Source organism: Eulemur rufifrons, chromosome 7 (genome assembly GCF_041146395.1).
Source record: "Eulemur rufifrons isolate Redbay chromosome 7, OSU_ERuf_1, whole genome shotgun sequence".
In the NCBI taxonomy this organism is placed as follows: domain Eukaryota; kingdom Metazoa; phylum Chordata; class Mammalia; order Primates; family Lemuridae; genus Eulemur; species Eulemur rufifrons.
In genome coordinates, this window is record NC_090989.1 from 45,116,066 (window position 1) to 45,136,200 (window position 20,135).

At 38.6% G+C, this 20,135-nt stretch overlaps 1 pseudogene; it reads right to left on the reverse strand.

Moving 5' to 3' along the window:
• Window positions 1–510: 510 nt before the first annotated feature.
• On the reverse strand, window positions 511–19,451 carry LOC138385708 (adaptin ear-binding coat-associated protein 1 pseudogene; annotated as a pseudogene).
• Window positions 19,452–20,135: the final 684 nt, after the last annotated feature.

A 20,135-nucleotide genomic window follows, 5' to 3' on the forward strand; every position in this document is an offset into this window, starting at 1 on the left:
TCTGAATTTGTAAACACTGAGGTCAGCTTATCCAATTTTAGGATCTTGGGTTAGTGGAAAAGGAAGTTTCAAGGTTTTTGTCTCCCCTGAAATTGCTAAAAAGGGCTTCACAAAGAGGCACACAAGAGTCATGAGATGATTCTGATATAAGTTAAGGAATTTTAAAGATGGAGAAAAATTTTGTAGATGTTAGAGGTCATTACTCCTCAAATAGACACTGACGTTGTGAGCCCTGCATAGTCAGCCGCAAGTATGATAAGATCCACTACTCTGCTGCCTTGGTTGTAAGCAGGAGGTGACAGATGCTGTCTTGACTCTCTTGGCTGTCCAGCAAGCAACAATACAGGGGAGTGGCATAGACCAGCTTGAATGCAATGGAGAAGCTACAAAAATGATTGTCCAGTCATTTTGGTTCTGGGGAGAAAAGGAGTCCTAATTTCCCTTACACATTGGTGCTTTCGAGATCATTTTTATTCCTCAAGTCTGTCCTTAATGTTCTGCCAACGCTATTTAGAACTGGACCCAGCTGGATGGCTGTGGTGACTGGTTTGGAACAGAGCTGGATGCACTGCTGAAGTTTCCCCACAAGTCATTACTCGCAGAAACTGGAGCAGATGCTGATGTCCTGACAGGAGCAGGATAATTCAAATCTAAAAGGATATTTGCATCACTACCTCCATGGTTAGATTTTGGAATGGGTGGTGGGGTGACTGCTGATGGCAACTGAGGAGAATGGCGGGGGAATAGTGGCTTTGCCTCCAGGTGGGGGCAGAAGTAATCTTAGGCCCTCAGCACCTGCAGTCCTGGATTAAGAAGCGCTTCCTTTCTTGGCTGTAACGTTCCCAACAATCAACTTGAAGGTCTGTTCTTCCTTGAAGCCCAGATCCAACTTGAGATGAGTGTCTACTTCTTGAGCTTCTTTGGAGATTGAGATTCCTGCTTTACCCACTGAAGTGATCTTGCAAAGAGACAGTAAAGTCTAAGGCATCTCCTGGATCTGTTGAAGCCAGTGCCTATGAAAGCACTACGCCCAGTACCATCCTGGATTCAGATCACAGAGTAGCAGCTGGAATCTGTCACTGTCTCCACAACAATTCCAGGAAATTGTTCTACTGGTGTCTGAGCAAAGAGCTCCCCTGAAACTTTATCCTTGAGTTTGATATAGGCAATTTTGCCTTTTGAAGTGATTCAGAGGTGACCAGTCCAATCAGGCTGGTTTGATTTCCAGTCAGAGGCCCTGTACCTGTGGTTAGAGACCTGGGGTGGGATCTGGTAGACACTGGGTCCATCTTCAAAGGCAGCACAGACTCGCATTCCCACTCGGCCACCGTCTGGGCTCCGCTTGGTGTTAGAGGATATTATGACATAGAGAAAAGTTGACAGAACAGAAATCATTTACAGTTCTACTACAATAAATAAGGCAATTATTGCTAACATTTTGGTAGATTTTCTACTATTCTTGGTAATTTTGGGCAGCTGAGATCATACTGTACATATAATTTATACTCTCTTTTTTGTCTATTCACTTAATGTTCTGTGAATACTTTTCTAAGTTATTAAAAATGCAAAAATCTTCTAAAAGACTTTTTAATTTGATGATATAACTCCTGTCAATATTAACTACTGTCTCCTTCCTGAATGTAAATGCATAATGATTATATAATATTCTTTCTCTATGAATCAGACATTTGTCTAAGTTAACATACCTGGTTATTTACAGAACTAGGACTAGAAAAAGTTTCTTTTATTTCACTAAGAGTATAATCCAAGTAAGTTTTTTTGTTGTTGTTGTTGCTTTACATTCATGATCAAGGGTAATATTAAAAGTAGAAATGTGATTTTGATTAAAATTAAAATTATTCACTATTAAAGAAGAGCTTCACATTCTGTATATTCAGTAATTTTTTTCAAGCTTCCCACAAGATCATTCTGTTTTGAAGGAGTTGAACACAGGGAAAGAACAATGCCAGTAGTATACCCTAATGGGATTTATTTTGCCTGTTAAAGAATATATCACCTTTGTGTTTGTATCAGATGGAATATGAGCAGATTTTTAGTGACAAATGATATAATATCATGCATCTACTGTAGATTTGTAGGACTGGGTTATGTTGTGGTTTTAATTATAAAAATTTGATCTATAGTTTGAGTATGAACATTGAGATCTCCTCATCCCAAACTTTTCTTGTCATTTTTTATAGATGAAGAAATAGGAATGTGAAAGTATAATCATTTTTCTGAGGTCACAGAGGGAGATGATTACACAGCTGGAATGTAAGCCTCAGTACTTTGCTGAATCCTTGGCTTTGTCCACAGGCCCAGCTAGAGGCATAAAGCTTTTCTCTTCCCCAGCAGTGACTTTGAGTACCAGCTTTCAGAGATTTATTTGACATTGAATCTAAGCTTTGTGACCAGTATTTAGCAGGAGAAGGGGAGGAATTACTTATCCTTTGGCATACTTTAGCATGCAAATAAATCCTTTCTCTGCCTTGTGGAAGAGTCTAAAATTATCACATATACAATATATCTTTTATCAATGACCCTGAATACAAATGTTGCTTTGAAGAATCCACATTTAGAGGCCTTCTTCAAACATTTACAGTGCTTCTTTTCTTAGGATTAGAACTTCTATCTATTGTCATTTTAACAAAAAGAGATTATGAATTAATTAGTTAATTTATTCATTATTTACACCCCGATAGTCTTTCCCAAATGTTTTAATATGGCTTACATTGTACACATGTATACAGTGAAGCTTTATATTTTAATAAAAAATTATAATCACAAAAAGAGAATACTATTGTAACCACATATTCAATTAACATGATTGAGCTTTCCTTTTAGCTCTGGGTTTTATAAAATCTCATTTAAATCAGAATGTAATCTCAATTAATAGAAACAGGATAATTTCAAGTGTGATACACTTTTTCGGTACTAATATTTAAAATAAATTTATTCCAAGTGGCCACTTCATAATGGGATACGAGCATTGTTTAAAGACAATGGCTACAGTTGTTTGAAGGCTAAGGAAAGATTCAATGCTACTCGATGTTTATTGGCTGAAAAATGGTTGGCTGATATGCTGTATAGCGTAGGCAATAAAATTTGAATGTGTTTTCCCAACACACTAAGCAGTAAAGAGGACCAAGCTTGAAAGTTTATTGTTTGCTTGTTTACAATTTCTGAATTTGTATGAAATATGAGTGAGTCCGATGCAGTGGTTCTCAATCAGGGGTGATTTTGTACCCCAGGAACATGTAGCACTATCTAGAGACAAATTTACTTATCATAACTAAGAGGAGTATGCTACAAGCATTTAGTAGTTAGAGGACAGGAGTGCTGCTAAACATCCTAAAATGCACAGGGTACCCCCACAACAAAGAATTATACAACTCAAAATGTCAATAATGCTGACATCAAAAAACTCTGGTCTAAGGAATTCCGGTATATTGTTTTTTCCAGTAGTTCCCCTATTTGTAAAAGAGAAATGAAGATTTCCTCAAAAGTTTCCAAGGTTTTCCAAGTACCTGTCTATTTTCTAATCCTTTAATACTTATTACATAAGTACCCATAAACTGGTTAAGGAAAGCTAGATGAAATCACATTTATTTATTTTTCTCTGATGAATCAAGGTCACTACTATGATTTTTAGAGACCTTGCAGAGAAAACTGGTCAAGATATAAGACTGACCTTCACATTGAATCACCCAAACTAGTAATATTCCCTGGAAGACTTCCCTATTGAAATATCCTTAACCTTCACATAATCCACAGGAAACTTCCTCAGTCAAGGAGTCCACTCTAACTGGCAAGCCTATGATTTGGCAGAATTATCTTTTTTGTCCCCCTTGCTGGATTTAGTGTCAGAGACCTGATTACAAGTTCTTGTTCCCCCATGACCTATCCCTGTGACCTAAGCCAAATTACAATATCTTTGTTTCTCATGCCTAATTTCATTAAAAAATTTAGCAACTTTATTGAGATATCATTGACATATAATAAACTGCACATACCAAGTGTATAATTTGATCAAGTTCTGATAACGTGTATACACTTACAAAACCTTCACCTAAAGATAATGAACACATCCATCACCTGCAAAAGTTTCATTTGTTCTTCTGTAATCTCTCACGTATCCCTCCCAGCTCCCTCCTTTCGTCCCCAGGCAACCACTGATCTGTTTTCTGTCACTGTAGATTAGTTTGCATTTTCTAAGAATTTTATATAACTGCAAGAGTCATACAGAATGTCTTGTTTTGGGGTCTGTTTTTTTTCACTGAGCATAATTATTTCAAGATATATTCATGTTGTTGAGTTTATCAATAGTTCAGTCCCTGTTATGCTGAGTAGCATTCTATTGTGCGGATAAACCACAGTGTATGTACCCATTCACCTATCGGTGGATATTAGGATACAATACTCTTTTGAACTTTTTTTCTTTAATAAAGTTTTTTACTATCTCTTTATGCCTACTTTTGTAAATGTCTATTTTTCCTGAGGGATAATCAAGGAAAACTCTAAAAATCTAATCTCTATTAACCCAACAATATTCCTGAAATATTAGTAAGTTTTGTGAAATTTGACATCTCACTGTGAACATTTTTTTAAAAAAATAGAAATATATTGGATAAACGTTAAAATGAATGACTACCACTAGCACCACAAAAACAATAAAAGTGGAGGAAATAATTACACTGCTATCTGCTTAAATCCTCAGGTGTTTTTCTCACATCTTTTAAAGCAATTGGTCTTCTCAGGTTCTCAGCTTCCATTTCACTTAGAGAGTGGGAGGAAGAAGGAAGATAAAAATCACTCAGGAAACATAAAGGACTTGGCTTGTTTAAGTTGGGTAACTGCCCAGCTCAAAATTAGAATAATGAACTGCCCTTTTTTTTTTTTTTTTTTTACCTGGATGAAATATTTTTCGTGTTTCAGATTTCAGCATTCTAGCACCCTTTTGGAAGGCTTCCATCTCTCCAATTAGTTGCTAGTGAAAAAAAAATCGGCTTCTCACAGGATGTTTGATTTGGAAGCTATCGATTAACAATTGCCAGCCAGGATATGGGGACACTCTTTTTGATCTTACTAGTTTTGAGCTTCCAGTCATGGTGCCTGTGAGGGCTATGTCAAAGGTTACATATCAAAAGCCCTAAAATATTAAGCAATTTCTGGTTACTGAGGAGTTTTTTAACAGAAGGAAATCTGCAACACGGGAAGCTTTTCATCTGCGAGATAAGTAGAAGCAAGCAGGACAGGGAAAGCATACGCAATAGGCAACTCCCCCCATTAATCTTCCACACACTCCTGGACATGGGTGAATGTATAACCTGGACCTTTACAGTGGAATCTTCACTATCACTGCATTAGTCAAAAAATGTACCTGGAAAGCATGTCTTAGAGCTTTTTTTTTAATAGCCAATTAAGCTAGCTACTGGTAGACCTAATTGATTTGATAACATCGAAGATATTCTCATGGGAAACTGATTACAGTAACAATTTAAGTTCTATCATCTATGGAAAATTAGTACAAACATCATTTTTTTTTTAAAAAAGGCCCATTTCTTATCTTTCATTATTGGAAAATGAAAAACATATTTTTCTAGCATTACTGAGAAACGCCAAGGACCCACCCAACTCCAAGGCTACTCACTGTTCTTTCCCTTAATTGCTTTTACATCATGTCCAAGTCTGAGCATTTGCACTGAACACATGGTTGATAAACTCTGCCAGGCTGAAGGATGCTTGTCTGTTTTACATTCCTCAGCCTGTGAAGAATTTTGTTTCTGCTTCACATGCCTAACGGGGGCAAAGGTCAAACCTCCTCAACTGCAGATGAGGTCATCTTGCTGATCGTCTGCAGCTGATCACGATAAAAACAGGGTCTCCCATGTGACCAGTTCTCCCCATTTAGGAGCAGTGATGTCATCTCTGGTGAGACAGGATGAGACATGCAACTTGTTTTAAATTGAACTACATAAATTTTTCTTCTGACTTCATTGCAATCTTTTATTTATTTTAGAAAAAGGACTTGTTTGGTCATCATTTCAGACCAAAAAAATAAAAAAATAAAAAGACAAATGAAATTGAGGCAGCTTATATTTTACAAGTAGTCATTCACATCTATTAAGTGAAGCCATATGAAATTGCCACTTTTCTACATCAAAATGATTGAATATTGGCGATCTCATATGGTTCATCCTGATACTTCCAAAGCACTTTTCGTCTAAGAATATCAAATGTTCTTTGATGAGCTCCAGAGTCAGGTAGCCCTTAGTTTGAATTCCAGTTCTGCCATTTATTAGCTGGGTGACCTTAAACTTTAGGGTAACTTTCTGAACCTGACTTTACTCAATTTTTTAAAATGAAGAACATAATATGTAAGTCACAGGGTTATATCTAACATGAGTAAAGTCCTTAGAAGGTCACTTGCTTATAGGAGACATTCAATCCATAGTGTTAGTAATAATAGCAGTAATACTGGTAGTTATAGTAGCACAGGTTCCTTAGCCAAAGCCCTTAGGGTCAGATGTGTTTCAGAACTCATACTTTTCTTATTTTAGAATGGTACTTGTAGGGCCCTGTGCTAAAGGAAGAATGCAAGGCCTCTTGTTAAAAAATTAAGGATTTCAAGATGCAACAGCAGAGCTTTAAGCCAAGTGCCGGGCCCTTGTTAAGTATGGGGCCCTGTATGGCTGCTCTGCTTACATAGTATTTCTATATATACCCACAGCAAGGGCTGAGGACAGTAGTCAAACTCATTAACATTTCCCCAGTGAAATGTGTGAATATTCACACCACATGTGATAAAGAAAGACTGTAAATATCCTCCTGTTAGTTCAGGTCAGATTTACCATCAAATGAGTTTATCATAAACTTAGGGACAATTTACAGTTTTCAGAGCTTTTTAGATTTCAGAATTTCAGATAAGGGATTACAGTGGGATTTGCATTGAAATTTCCAGGCCAGCCACATATTGGGCATTTCTGTGAAAGACTTAAAGGCCAGTCATAGAATACTGAAGCCAAGGGCAATTGGGTTCCAATCCTGTTTTGACACATATTAGTTGTGAAACTTTAGGCAAGAGAGATTGGAGGAAGCATAATAATGTGGTTCTCTAGGAGCCTTGGCATAGGGAGAGAATGGATGAGAGGGAAATCAAAGCCTGAATTTATTGGTGAAAGGATGGACAACAAGCTTCTAAATACAACAACAACAATCAAACACCCCTGTCCCCCCCAAAAACCTCTCAACAATTTGACTTCCTTTCCTACCCATTTGGAGTTCTGCTTTTATGTGATTTCCTCTGATACCTTCTCAACATGGTGTTAACAACTGTCATGCTAATATATTTTCTTTACAAATATGCTGTAAATGCAGAGTGTTCTTAGAGAGTATAACTGTGCCTCTTGTCTGAATATACACTCTAGCTCTGTCTTTGGCTACAGTTTGAATCTGTGGAATAATAATGGGTACCATGCAACTTACCATTTGTTGAACAAAGGGCAGTTGCAACCATGAATGGCAGGAGTTTGGAGTCAGGCTTTCTATTAGTATCTGTGAGCTATTTATCAGGGATCACATACATATGTTTTATCCTTCAATGACTCAATAGAATGATCACTGAGGTAAGCAATCTTAATGGAACCAAGTTGACTTTCCTTACAATGCAGACAGAAATCAGATTATTTTAATATGTATAATATGTGTTATACATACATAATATGTATAATATGTATTAGGCATATATAATGTGTTAATTATGTAATCTGACTAGGACATAAAATAAGTGGGCAGGACCTTAAAAGTTTAAGAGGATGGAATTTTAATGGAAATCCAAAAAACAGAAGTGAACAAAAATAGATGCACAGACATGCACTAGGAAAAAATACTGTCTTTTAATAACTTTGCAGAATAAGAAATAAAACAGTTGATGGAATTGTTCTAGTAGAACGTGAGCCTATGCAATCATTTCAAGCATGTTGGACTGAGAAAATTAAGGGCAGGACCTATATTCCATTCATTTGCTTCCTAGAAAATGAGGCTGTCTAAGAAAGAAAGCATGACCAACTCCAATTATTTTTTTCAAGCAGCATGTGCAATTGTGTTACCATTCACTAGAAGTTCAGAGCAGGAAAGTATCTTATGGTTGGGGATACCCCAAGAAATTTCCAGTTGAAACAACTAGATTGTTAAACTGAATGGAAATATTCAGAGATGAGTGTGTTTATCTTGAAATATTTAAATTCTAGATGCAAAATCTGTGAGCATAAGCAGTTTAATAAGCAGAAAACATAAGTCATATAATCATTGAGACTGAGAAGCGGGTGAGTTACTTGGTAAGAACTGCGGATGACCACTTTTCCTAGGAAGGGTATGCCCATCAATAGACACCCATTACCCACCTCTACTCTTATCTTCCAGAGAGAATAACAGAATTCTCACAACTGCTGAAACTTTTTCTTATTTTGTGGAGGATATGGGATGCTGTGACTCCACTCAAAATTCTGTACTTACCTTCTGTGGCAGGAGCTTCATGCTTCATGATATCTAGAGATATGGAATTTCCAAACTTTGTTTTCATTTTTGTCCTAGTCTTCCTCTTTGCAATCTCTTAATATGATTGTATGAGTTTTACTCTTCAAAATTTCTCTCTTGATTTTGCATGCTGCTTGGACAGTGCCTGTACAAATTTAATACTAAGAGCAGCCATACTTACATAGTACAGACTCTGTCCAAGCACTATTCTGAATGCTTCACATGTATCTGCTCATCTAACCACAACATCTCTAAGGGAGATCCCTTAATGATTATCATCTCCATCCTAAAAGTGAGGAAACTGAGGCAGGGGGAGGTTAAGTACATTGCTCAAGGTTGCATTGCTAATAAATGGGGGAGCCCTGATTTCGACCCAACCAGTCTGGTTCCAAAACTTTTCTCTTGACCACTCACGGTACCTTTTTCACCTTACCGATTTTTCTTTGATAGGTTATCTTATTGTTGCCTTTAACCCTGGATCATTTTATCATCTCATGTTTAGAAAGTTTTCAATTCTTATAACAAACCAGAAATAAATGCTAAAATTGTTTTTGAAGCCTTTTTAACTTCTGCTTTTTGAGACCATGGACAGATTCTATTTAGATTCAGGGAAAGTTAAGTATCCTTATATGAGGATTTTAATAACTGCATCACCTTGTTTTTAATAACATTAGATGTTACGAAAGCAAATGGAGCTCACCCATTTGGATTTTTGTACGAGGCTTCTTACTTGGCACCCAAGACTCCAGAATATTAATTTTAGTGGACAGTTAAGATTGATCCAGTCCAAGAATCTATTTAACAATACCTGGAGGGGTTCTTGATTTTAGAACTTTAGGAATACAAAAAAAAATTTTTGAGAATCATTACATTCACATTTTGTATTTAATTACATAAAGCTATGCCAGTTATCGATTTATTGCCTTTCAGCTCTAAATTTGCTCTCCAATACCTGCTCTGTGATAAAGAATGGAATTCTTGTAAGCATCTCCTTTGGAGTCAAGGATGATGTTCAGCATTCTCAGTAGAGGGTGCTAGAGGATATAGCAAGAGAAAGGATTTCCCGCTGTTTCTGGCGATCGTTGGGTAGATCAATGGCATGAAGACATAGGGCTGTGCTGTGCCCCAGCCAAGAGCCCAAATGTGTGGTCCTTATAAAACCTTGCAGCTCCAGACTGGCTTGGTGATCAATTTCTTGCATTCTTTTTGACGCTGACACTTTATACTCCAGGTTTTCTGCCCTCAGGGTGCCTGCACTTTCTCAGCATGCCCACGTCTCTGGCCACTGGCTGAGGCTCATCTGAGCTCTGCCTGTGCCTGTGCGGTTGGCTGTGCTTGCGAGCTACTGCCTATGTCAAGCCTGAGCCATGGAGGGTTGCTTCCCACTTGCCCAGTGACTGCAGGAGATCTGGTGCAGACAAACCAGCAAATTTCTCTGCCATCCCCTGGGCTGCAATCTCATCTTTTCCAATGAGGTCTGAACTCAGGCTTGACGAGGTGTTCTCCCTTCCAAATTTGGTCTTTTTTAGGTATTCTCTTTCTCAGCTCTAGGGTAGCATATTTAGTTTTTAAAATATTTTACAGTTACTCTTTGATCATAGTTTAAGAATCCATTGTATTAAACTTCCCTATTTAAATCACTATGTGATTTCTGACTGCTGATTATACCTGAACTTCTATGTGATACTTATATACAACAAAATAAAAAGATGTACAAGTTCTGCTGTCAGACCATTTCATCTTTACCAAGAGTTTCGAACTCAGCAGCTCTTTATTGTTATTCTCTTTGTTTGTGTCATTCATAATAGACTTAATTTTTTTTAGTAGTCAGGTTTACAGGAAAATGGGCAGAAAGTAAAGATGATTTCTGTAACCCCTTGTCCTCTCCTTCCACTTTCCCCTATTATTAACATCTTGCATTAGTGTGGTATATCTGTTGCAATTGATGAGCCAATATTAACACATTATTATTAAAGTCTATAATTTACATTCAGTTGTACATTCTGTGTGTCTTGACAAATGTAATGACATGTATCTGCCATTACAGTATCATACAGAATAGTTTCACTGCCCCCAAATCCTCTGTGATCCACCTATTCATTCCTCCATCTGAACTCCTGGCAACTATTAGTCTTTGTACTGTCCCCACAGTTGTGCCTTTCCAGAATGTTATGTCATTGGATTGATATAGAGTATAGCCTTTTCAGATTGGCATTTTTTTACTTAGCAATGTGCACTTGAGGCTCTTCCATGTATCTTCGTGTTTTCATGCCTCCTTTCTTTCTATCACTGAATAATATATCATTACGTGGATGTACCACGGTTTCTTTATCGATTCACCTATTGAAGGATATCTTGGTTGCTTCCAAGTTTTGGCAATTATGAATAAATCTGCTATAAACATTTGTGCACAGTTTTTGTGCGCACAAAAGTTTTAACTCACTTGGATAACTACCAAGGAGCATGATTTCTGGATCGTGTGGTTAAGAGTATGTTTAGTTTGGTAAGAAATTGCCCAAGTATGTTCCAAAGTGTCTATGACATTTTGCCTGCCTGCCTTCCTTTCAGCTCTGAAGATGGCTGCATAATGTGGCAATTCACCATCTCTCTCCAACCTGAGGGTGCTATGCTAGTGTTCTGCCGAGGAGACTCTACTTTCTTTTCCTATGACAGTGACCTCTGCTTGCTGTGACTACAGAGGGGCTTTAAAACTGGTTTGGCAGGGAGCTGCTTCAGCCCTGGTACCTCACGGGAAAATGCATCCCCCCACTCACTCAGCACCGTGACACTTGCTGTGTGATTCCACTGCAGGTGCAGCTTCCCCTCGTGAAAGTGGTTTCTTAATCTTTATCGGTGTTGGGAATATTGGAAAAGAAAGCAATGAGGTGATGGTGATATTAAGCGGAAAACAGCTAGACATTTACAAATCCGTAGTTCCTGAAGGACAAATTATGAATGCCTATGTCTTAGAGGTTTCTATTGATTGAGAATGTCTAATAGTCTCCCACAGGGAGAAACCAATGAGGAATCACAATATTCCAGAATGAGCTTTGGATTTGGAGATTTAAGGGAGAGTGAATCATGAATATTAAAGAATGCACATGTTAACAGTTCTATAATTCAGCCTCATGTGTCTCCTAAAATCTGACAGCTCTCAGTTGACTCTTCTCTGATCTCACAGCTTCCTGCGTTCTCCTTCCTGCTTTCTCAAAACAATTATGCTCTAGGCAAAGAATAGCCAATTCCCTGCTGTTAAACATTCTATGAACGAGAAAAACAAAGAAGAAACATTCGTCTTTCGTTCGCATCACAGAAGAATTATGATGAAAAAAATGGGCATGAGATTCCACGTTTTTCCCTAGGACATGATTTCCCTCTGCTGGAGAAAGCCTGTAACTTTGTGTTCCACCACTTAATGTGGCTTTAAAATGAAGTAATCAACCGAGATCATTGTTTCTGTACTATAGAGAAACATTTGATGTTTTCTTGCACATAATGCGTAGTTTTAAAACCTGACAAAACCTCCAAGGAAATGATGTGTTACCTCCTCTTTTATTTTTTCATATATTCAATTCTACAACTTCCTTCCTCAAACAATGTTCTGGTGTCTTGGGAGAGACTGCAATTATTTTACCAAATGAGCATCTCTCCCTCTGTTTGTGGTTTATTTTCCACAGAGACCAAGTAATTATAGCTTAGAAGGAACCTCTTTCAGTGTTTATCCCTGAAGACTTTTCTGTTTGTTTCCACACAAAATTAATGGTGCAGTTGTGTTGTTGAGAATTTGGAAATGCACTAAATTCAGTTGACTTAATAAGATTCTTGTGACCTAAACCTGAAGCTATCCTGTAGATTTCTGTCTTTTGAGGAAGGTTAATTCAGATAAACGTTAATGGAGAGCATTTAATGGAGTACATTAAAAGATAACGTTCAAAAAAAGTTAAACTCAGGACTTTCGTAGAAATAAAGAACAAGTGTTAAAAATGTTGTTCTACTCATTCATCAATGAGGGGACTAGGCAGATATTATAGTTGGTTCAAAAGATAATCTGAAGAACAGACACATTCATAAATCAGGAATATTGAAATGAATAGGCAAATGAAGGCAAAATTAGTTTTTCCACAAGTGGGGAAGGGAAATCAGTTGGACCTCTACTGGACAGGACAGAATTTGCATGTCCATCGTTAGAATTATTTTGCATTGTCACCATTTATCTTCAATTTACAGAGTTACGCAACATCTCAAAGACAATAAAAAAGTAGAATCTCATAATTCTGAGAGTGTCCGGTAGAGCTGAGGTCCCCCCAGGGCTGTGGACCGGTACTGGCCTGTTAGGAACCAGGCTACACAGCAGGAGGTGACTGGTGGGCAGGGAAGCTTCCTCCGTGTTTGCAGTTTGCCACTCCCCATCGCTTGCATCAGGGCCTGAGCTCCACCTCTTGTCAGATCAGCGGTGGCATTCGATTCTCATAGGAGCGTGAACCCTACTGTAAACTGCGCATGCGAGGAATCTAAGCTGCACACTCTTTATGAGAATCTAATGCCTGATGACCTGAAGTGGAGCTGAAGCGGTGATGCTAGCGCTCAGGAGTGGGTGCAAATACAGATTATCATTAGCAGAGAGGTTTGACTGCACAATACATGTAATATACTTGAATCATCCTGAAACCTTTCCCTGCACCCCACCTCTGCCCCTATCCGTGGTAAAATTGTCTTCCATGAAGCCAGTTCCTGGTGCCAAAAAGGTTGAGGACCACTGCTCTAGTGCTCTAGATTTCCAGAGAAGTAAATTTTTTTTTCATACAACAGAAAATAATTTTCTGCTTTAGGCTCTTTCCTCTATCAGTTTTCTTAGAAAACAGGCAGATCTAAGGCTCACTCTGCAACTCCTAGGTTTCCAGGTCAGACTCTTCTTTTCATTTCTCTCACACAGGACACAGTGAATTTAGGTAAGTATTTGCACAGTGCACATGTGAGACGGCCCATAGTTAGAAATTTTCTTGCCCCCAATGAAGTTTTATTTAAATATGCAAAATATCCAGTTTTCTCTTGTTCATTAGTTTATATTCTGTTCATTGATATTTGTTCAATTCATTTAGCAAATATTTTCAATCACTCATCCATTGTCAGGTCTAAGAAAACAGAACTATATCAGACAAAGTTGCTGTCCTCAAGGAACTTGAGTACAAGAGATATGAATTTTACTCCATAAATTCAGAGGTATAAGAAATATTGACATACCTTATTTTCTTTAAATCAAAGATATTCTGAATCTGAGATCCAGCCATCTGCTGAGCAGAGAATTTAGTTTCAGTCGTTATCCAGCTTCCTTGGGGTCATCTATAAGTCCCAAGGGTCTTACACAAAGCAATTCATTTGTGGGGCTTTTCTGTGGTCTTTGGTCCCATAGGAGAAAATTGTGCAAGACTTTGAAATTTATTAGGCAGTCTGGCTAGCTCACCCATGAAGATCATCTCTGCTTTTGAGTGTCTTCGACTACACTATTTTACAGCTCTATAGAGATAAAAGTCCATTTACAGAACACTGATAGTAATGCAAATGTTTCCTGTTCATAGCTAAGCAAATGAATCCTGTGCATAGCTAAGCAAATGGCAATGCCAATTAATTATAGCAGACTGACAAAGACTCTACTTGACCAACCTCTGGTGAGACTCCTCTAACCCCTCTAGGCCTCAACTTTCAGAGTCCCTCCTGGGTTGGCCTGCTTTGCTCAGTTGTAACAAGAATTTTTCTAAGTCAGTGTAGTCACAACCCCCACTTCAATATCTGCTCACCTTTGATATCTAATCAAATTCCTCATCCCACACTCTCCCTCCAATATCTGATCACTTTGGCCACCTCCAGCATTAATCATGTTAGGCCGGCTTAGCCAGAATCCCACCTTGCACCTGATGCTCCCTTTTAGTAATTTTCCATCTCTTGGTCCTTACTCTGCTCCTTAACTATAAATTCCCACTTGTCCATGTTGTATTCAGTATTGATTTCAGTTATACTGTGGTCCCTTGTTCCCTATTAAGGTATCTTAGGTACCTTAGATAGTATGATAACTACTCCTTATAGTTACTTTTGAAATATTTTATTGTAAATTTAGTTAAATAAGTAGGTAAGTATTGTTTTACAGTTACCTAGGCTCTTATTCAGTTATGCCCAAATGTTTTGACATTTTTGACAACTTTTATAATTTTACCTTCCCTTTATCAAATCGTAAATGAAATCTCGATTTCAAACTGAACTTGAGATTTCTCAGAGGGCTCCTGGCAAATCTCAAGGAAAGTCTCAAAGAGAGATGTTAAACTAAGTAGGTTTATTTAATATGTTGCATTTAATAATTTAATTTATTAAATATAAATTTAATATAATTATAATATAATAAATATAAATATAATTATTAAATATAAAAATTAATTTATTTAATAATTGCATGAAAAGGAATTGTCAAATAAAGAAGAGAAACAGTATTTCCTAGGTTTTATATTTGCATGGGTAATATATATATATACATATATACCAGAAATTGTATGAAGTTCATGGAAATTTGTCAATACCCTTACTGACCATGATATGTCCTGGTAAATGTTAGTCATAAATCCAGTTATTATTTTAAAATGTTGTGTGCCATTTTGAAATTTCAAATAATAAAATTTCCTTGTTAATTGAACTCATTAGATCTTTAACCATGTCCATTTTATATCTTTCATCTTTCAAAGATAGTTGTCATTTGACTTGTCTCTGAAAGTGTTTACAATGTCACTGTCCAGAATGTTTTGTGATGGAATTATTTAAATAACTTTGAGACTATAACAGTGTACTGAGTAAGGATTTTCAGATCTCTAGTGGAGAAGCTGATGGGTTTATGAAACTGCTAACTCAAGATTGAGTAGAATAAAGATTAAATATATGGGCTAAATGAACTGATAAAGGATGATTATGGTTTTTGTTTAACACTGTTGGTTATTTAAGGATCTACTTTCTAGAAATAAGGAGCCCCTTTTCCTTTTCTCTTAAGCTGTCTGTAACTTTTGACAATTTAGTGAATTATACATTTGTAAGCAGATATGAAACATTTCTCTTTTTTCCTTGCCTGATCCCTCTAGAATTTTAAAACTGTTATTGAATATTCTTATTTTCATGGCAATACAATTATTTACATAAGTTCAAAAAGAATCTGTCCTTCTGTAACAGGAGATAATTGGAAACATTGGTTATATAACCATGGCTTTTGGTTTTTTTTTTTAGAGACAGGGTCTTGCTCTATCACCCAGCAGGCTGAGGTGCAATGGCCCAATCATAGGTCACTGTAATCTGAAATTCTTGGGCTCAAGGCATCCTCCTGCCTCAGCGTCCTGAATAGCTGAGACTACAGGCATGTACCACAACACCAAACTAATTTTTTAAATTTTTTGCAGAGATGGGGTCTTGCTATGTTGCCCAGGCTGGTCTTGAACTCCTGGCCTCAAGAAATTCCCCATGCCTTGGTCTCCTAAAGTGCTGGAACTACAGGCATGAGCCACTGTACCTGGCCATAACCAAAGCTCTGACTGGAATGTCATGTTTGAGAACGTTAGGTGTAGAATCAAATATAACCAAATAGTTTTAAGGAACTAAGGTTGACTTTATGAAGCCAATGCTTACAAAGCCATCTTGGAAAAAGAAGCCTGGGAACTAGCTTATAGTGTTTCCAGCATTACATGTGAGTAAGGAAGGTCTTTCCTAGGCAGGCCCAGGAAACTTCAGGGATATTAGGGAATTCCAAGAGAGGAATTCATCCAAATCAATAGGTGCTGAAGGTGGAATCTGGTGGCAGGTTTTTGGCTTGGCTTCCTAGTCTTGACAAGCTTTTAGAATTGTAATCCTCTGAGATTCCTTATGAAAAGTTCTAGCAAAGCAAAAAAGAGTTCTGTGGTCAGGTACCATTCTTGCTGCACTTATGTAAAAACCATTAAGCCAAATCTAATGAGATCAGACTTATTCTGTAAACAACAATAACCCTACGTTAGTTATCTTTTTATCAAAATGGCAGGGATTGTAGAGTGAAAACTTATAGCATGCCTTTGTGAGTGTTCGTTGTCTTTGAGCTATTTTTCACCTCTTGGTAACTCTATTTTATTTTCTGCTTTATTATCTATCTGTAAACTAGATTGGATCCTGCTCCATTTTTCTAGTTTCCCTTAATATCTGGCTACAAATCTCCAAACTAACATTTCCAACTGTTCTCCCACTCTCCTGACTTGGCATTACTGAGAACTAAAACTTGACTGCCCATATCCTTACTGGGGCCATCTAAAGAAGCCCTGCACACTGAAGCTGAATGCTTCCCTGCTGTGCTTCGAGAAATACCCATGACTGTGACACTGATGTATATACCATGACCAAAGACATTCAAACAGCAGCCAAGAAACCTGTCAGATCACCACTGCCATCCTCACTCTACCATGTAAAGATGCTTTGAGCCCAACATTTAGAAATCGCAACTGCTTACCCTCTGGACTCAGAAACTGGGTTTATAGTCTGCTCCAGCCATTAACCTTTGTTTTCTTTTTGTTTTCACAGAAATTCCCTCATTGGGTGCTTGACTGTTTACACCATCTAGCACATATCCTCTATTACCGTGTCTCAACAGATGGTGCAGCTGGTCCTTAAGGAACAAAAGGTGAGCAAATGTGAAATGGACTTTTATTGCTCAAGAGGCATATTTCTTCTTTCCTTGAACAAGAGGAGGAACTGACAAAAACCCTCTCCTTGACCACACTCTAGTCAGTCACCTATAAGCCCTCTAGGCTTTGACCTTAGTGTCTATCCTCATCAGGTCTGTATCACCCAATTGTGGCAAGAATCGTGCTAAGTTGGTTTAGCCAGAACCCCCCACCCTTGATATCTGACTAAATTCTCATTTTCCTCCAACCCGCAGGTGATGTCTGATCACCCTGGCCAGCTGTCAACATGAATCCTGTTAGGTCTGTTTAGCCAGAACTCCCCCTTACTCCTAACGTTTCCTTTCAGTAATTTTCTATCCATTGACCCCCCCCTGCCCCCCACTCGGCTCCTTGGCTATGAATCCCTACTTATCCATGTTGCATTTAGAATTGGTCACGGTTTTATACTGAGGTCTCTTTTCCCCTATTGCAATATTCTTGACTAAAATCTGCTTTTACCTCTTTAACTGTCTAGCACTGGTTTTATTTGATAAGACAGAGAGTATAAATCCCTGGAAGTTACATCTCCATTTGAACTGCTTGTTACATATTACTGGTTCCCTCATTAATTATTGAATTCAATAAAATTCTTCACATGTTAATTTTATATTTGCATGACAGTTGTGATTTTATCTACTTTTAAAATGTATTCCCTTTCAGATGCCACTGGGAGACCCAAAGACAGATCAGCCTGGTCCACCTCCACCCAAAATCACCCCTGTCTGGAGTTAAGAGAAGAGCCCAAACCACTGCATGTCCCGCAGACCTGTCCACGGCCTGAGGCATTGGAGAGCTTCTCCAGATGGCTGACCAGAGGTATTGGTGACCAATTCTCCTCAGAAGGAAGACCTAAAATTATAGGTAAATAATCATAGCCCAAATGGAATATTAAGGGGAGAGTGCTGGCGCCTATCATAAAGTTTACTGGAAGAATCTACGACACAAAAACAGAAAGAAATAAGAAACTGACAGAGATCAAACTCTGAGAGGCTTACTATTCCATGGAAAGGGTAAGTGGGAATGCTTTAGGCTTCTCCAGCCCTTGTGGCAGACTGCTGGTATTCAAACTTGGGGAGAGCTTCTTTGCCCTTGTGAGCCCAAGTACTGGAGGGGCTACAATCTGGGGACTTCCCAAGTGCATTGCACTGGACTACCAACTCACATGGTTCCCTTCCTTTTCCCCCTGGACCTGAGCTGTAGTAGCACGTGCCATTCTGGTTGTGCACCTGTTGTGGGACTTTTTTCTGCTCAAAGACCTTCAACCCTTGTGTCTTTACATCGCTGGATCCCTTGGAGATGTTCCCCAGCTCCTGCCTGGATTGTGGCAACCCCACAGGGTGGGTAGACCCAGAGGAGCAGCAGGACTCACAGAGATCTGGCCCTAAGGGAGTGCCACCCCTAGGGGAGTTGGGAAGGGGGTGCACCACACCAAGGGAACACCCCATTGGACAAAAGAAACCAGAGCACAGGCTTTATCTGTGTGGTCCTCTCTTGTGGGTCGGGAGTGGCTGCACCTCTTTCAGCAGAGTCATAGGCACCATGCTGGGCTCAATGGGGGAAACCTGCAGTTCTTCCCTAGCCGTAGAACAGCCACAGTGCTTGCAAAGGGATTTGGAGAAGAGGACTTCTTCTCCCCCTAGCCTGCTGTGGCAGATATAGCTGGGGTTTCCCCCATGGGGGCTGGGCATAAGTACACCTGTGGATGGCCTTTCTGAGGCATTTTAATATAACTGTGTCCCCATGGGAGGTGTGCACTCCAGGCATAAGCTTGTAAAAGGGGTGGAGTCATATTCCTTCCTACATAGAATACCAGCATTCCTATAGATGGATAGAGGTCCCTGTCTGATCTGAATATCTGGAATATCAGTGACAGAGCAGTAGATTTCTTCCCTGCTGTCCTGGTAGTGGAGCTGAGGCAGCTCCCTCCCTTTTCCTCGCAAAGACCTCAGTGCATTTCACCGGGAGCTCCCCCTGCTCCTTCCCTCAGGGCTGAGGCTTTTTCCCACCATTGGGGTATTGCATGTACCCATATGCTTTAGCTGCAGTGGGTTCTTACCTGCGGGCATCTCCTACTGGCTTAAAGGCTGAAATGTTAAACCCAGTGAAAAAATGCACACCACTGAGGAATGACATAAGCCTCATGAGACCTCTTCCATTTCTACCCTGCAGGAGATAGTGAATCTGCTCACATATCCAGTTCATCGCTACTACAAGCAACATCTGAGAAACCCATCACATGAAGATTTTCTATAACCAAAGAACTCATACAGAGTCTTTGCTGCTGAAAGTGCCCAAAGCCAAAAGTAGGTGATCATAAACTATATATATTATAGTTACATCCTCAAGAGGGGAAAAAAACAGTCCAAGCAAAAATAAATTCAAAAGTAGTAAGAAGAAATAGTCTATTCAGATGAGAAGGAATCAGAAAAATAATTTTGGCAATATGAAAAAGACAGAGCTTTATAACATCCTCAGGGGATCACACTAATTCTTCCACAATGGATCCAGACTAAAATAAAATATTTGAAATGCAGATAAAGAATTCAAAATACTGACTATAAAGTTGTTCAGTGAGATCCAAGGGGAAGTTGAAAACCAATATAAATCAAAAAACAATACAGGATAGGTATAAAAAATTTTCTAAAGAGATAGATACTTAAAAAAAGAAACCAAGAAGAATTTCTGGATATAAAAGACTCATTCAGAGAATTATAAAATGCAGTGGAAAATTTTAACACTAGATTAGACCGAGCAGAAGAAAGATGAGTGTGATGCGCACTGTCTGGGGAATGGACATGCTTGAAGTTCTGACTGGGGGGATGGGGGTGGGGGAGGGGATGGGTGCATACCTACGTGATGAATGCGATGTGCACTGTCTAGGGAATG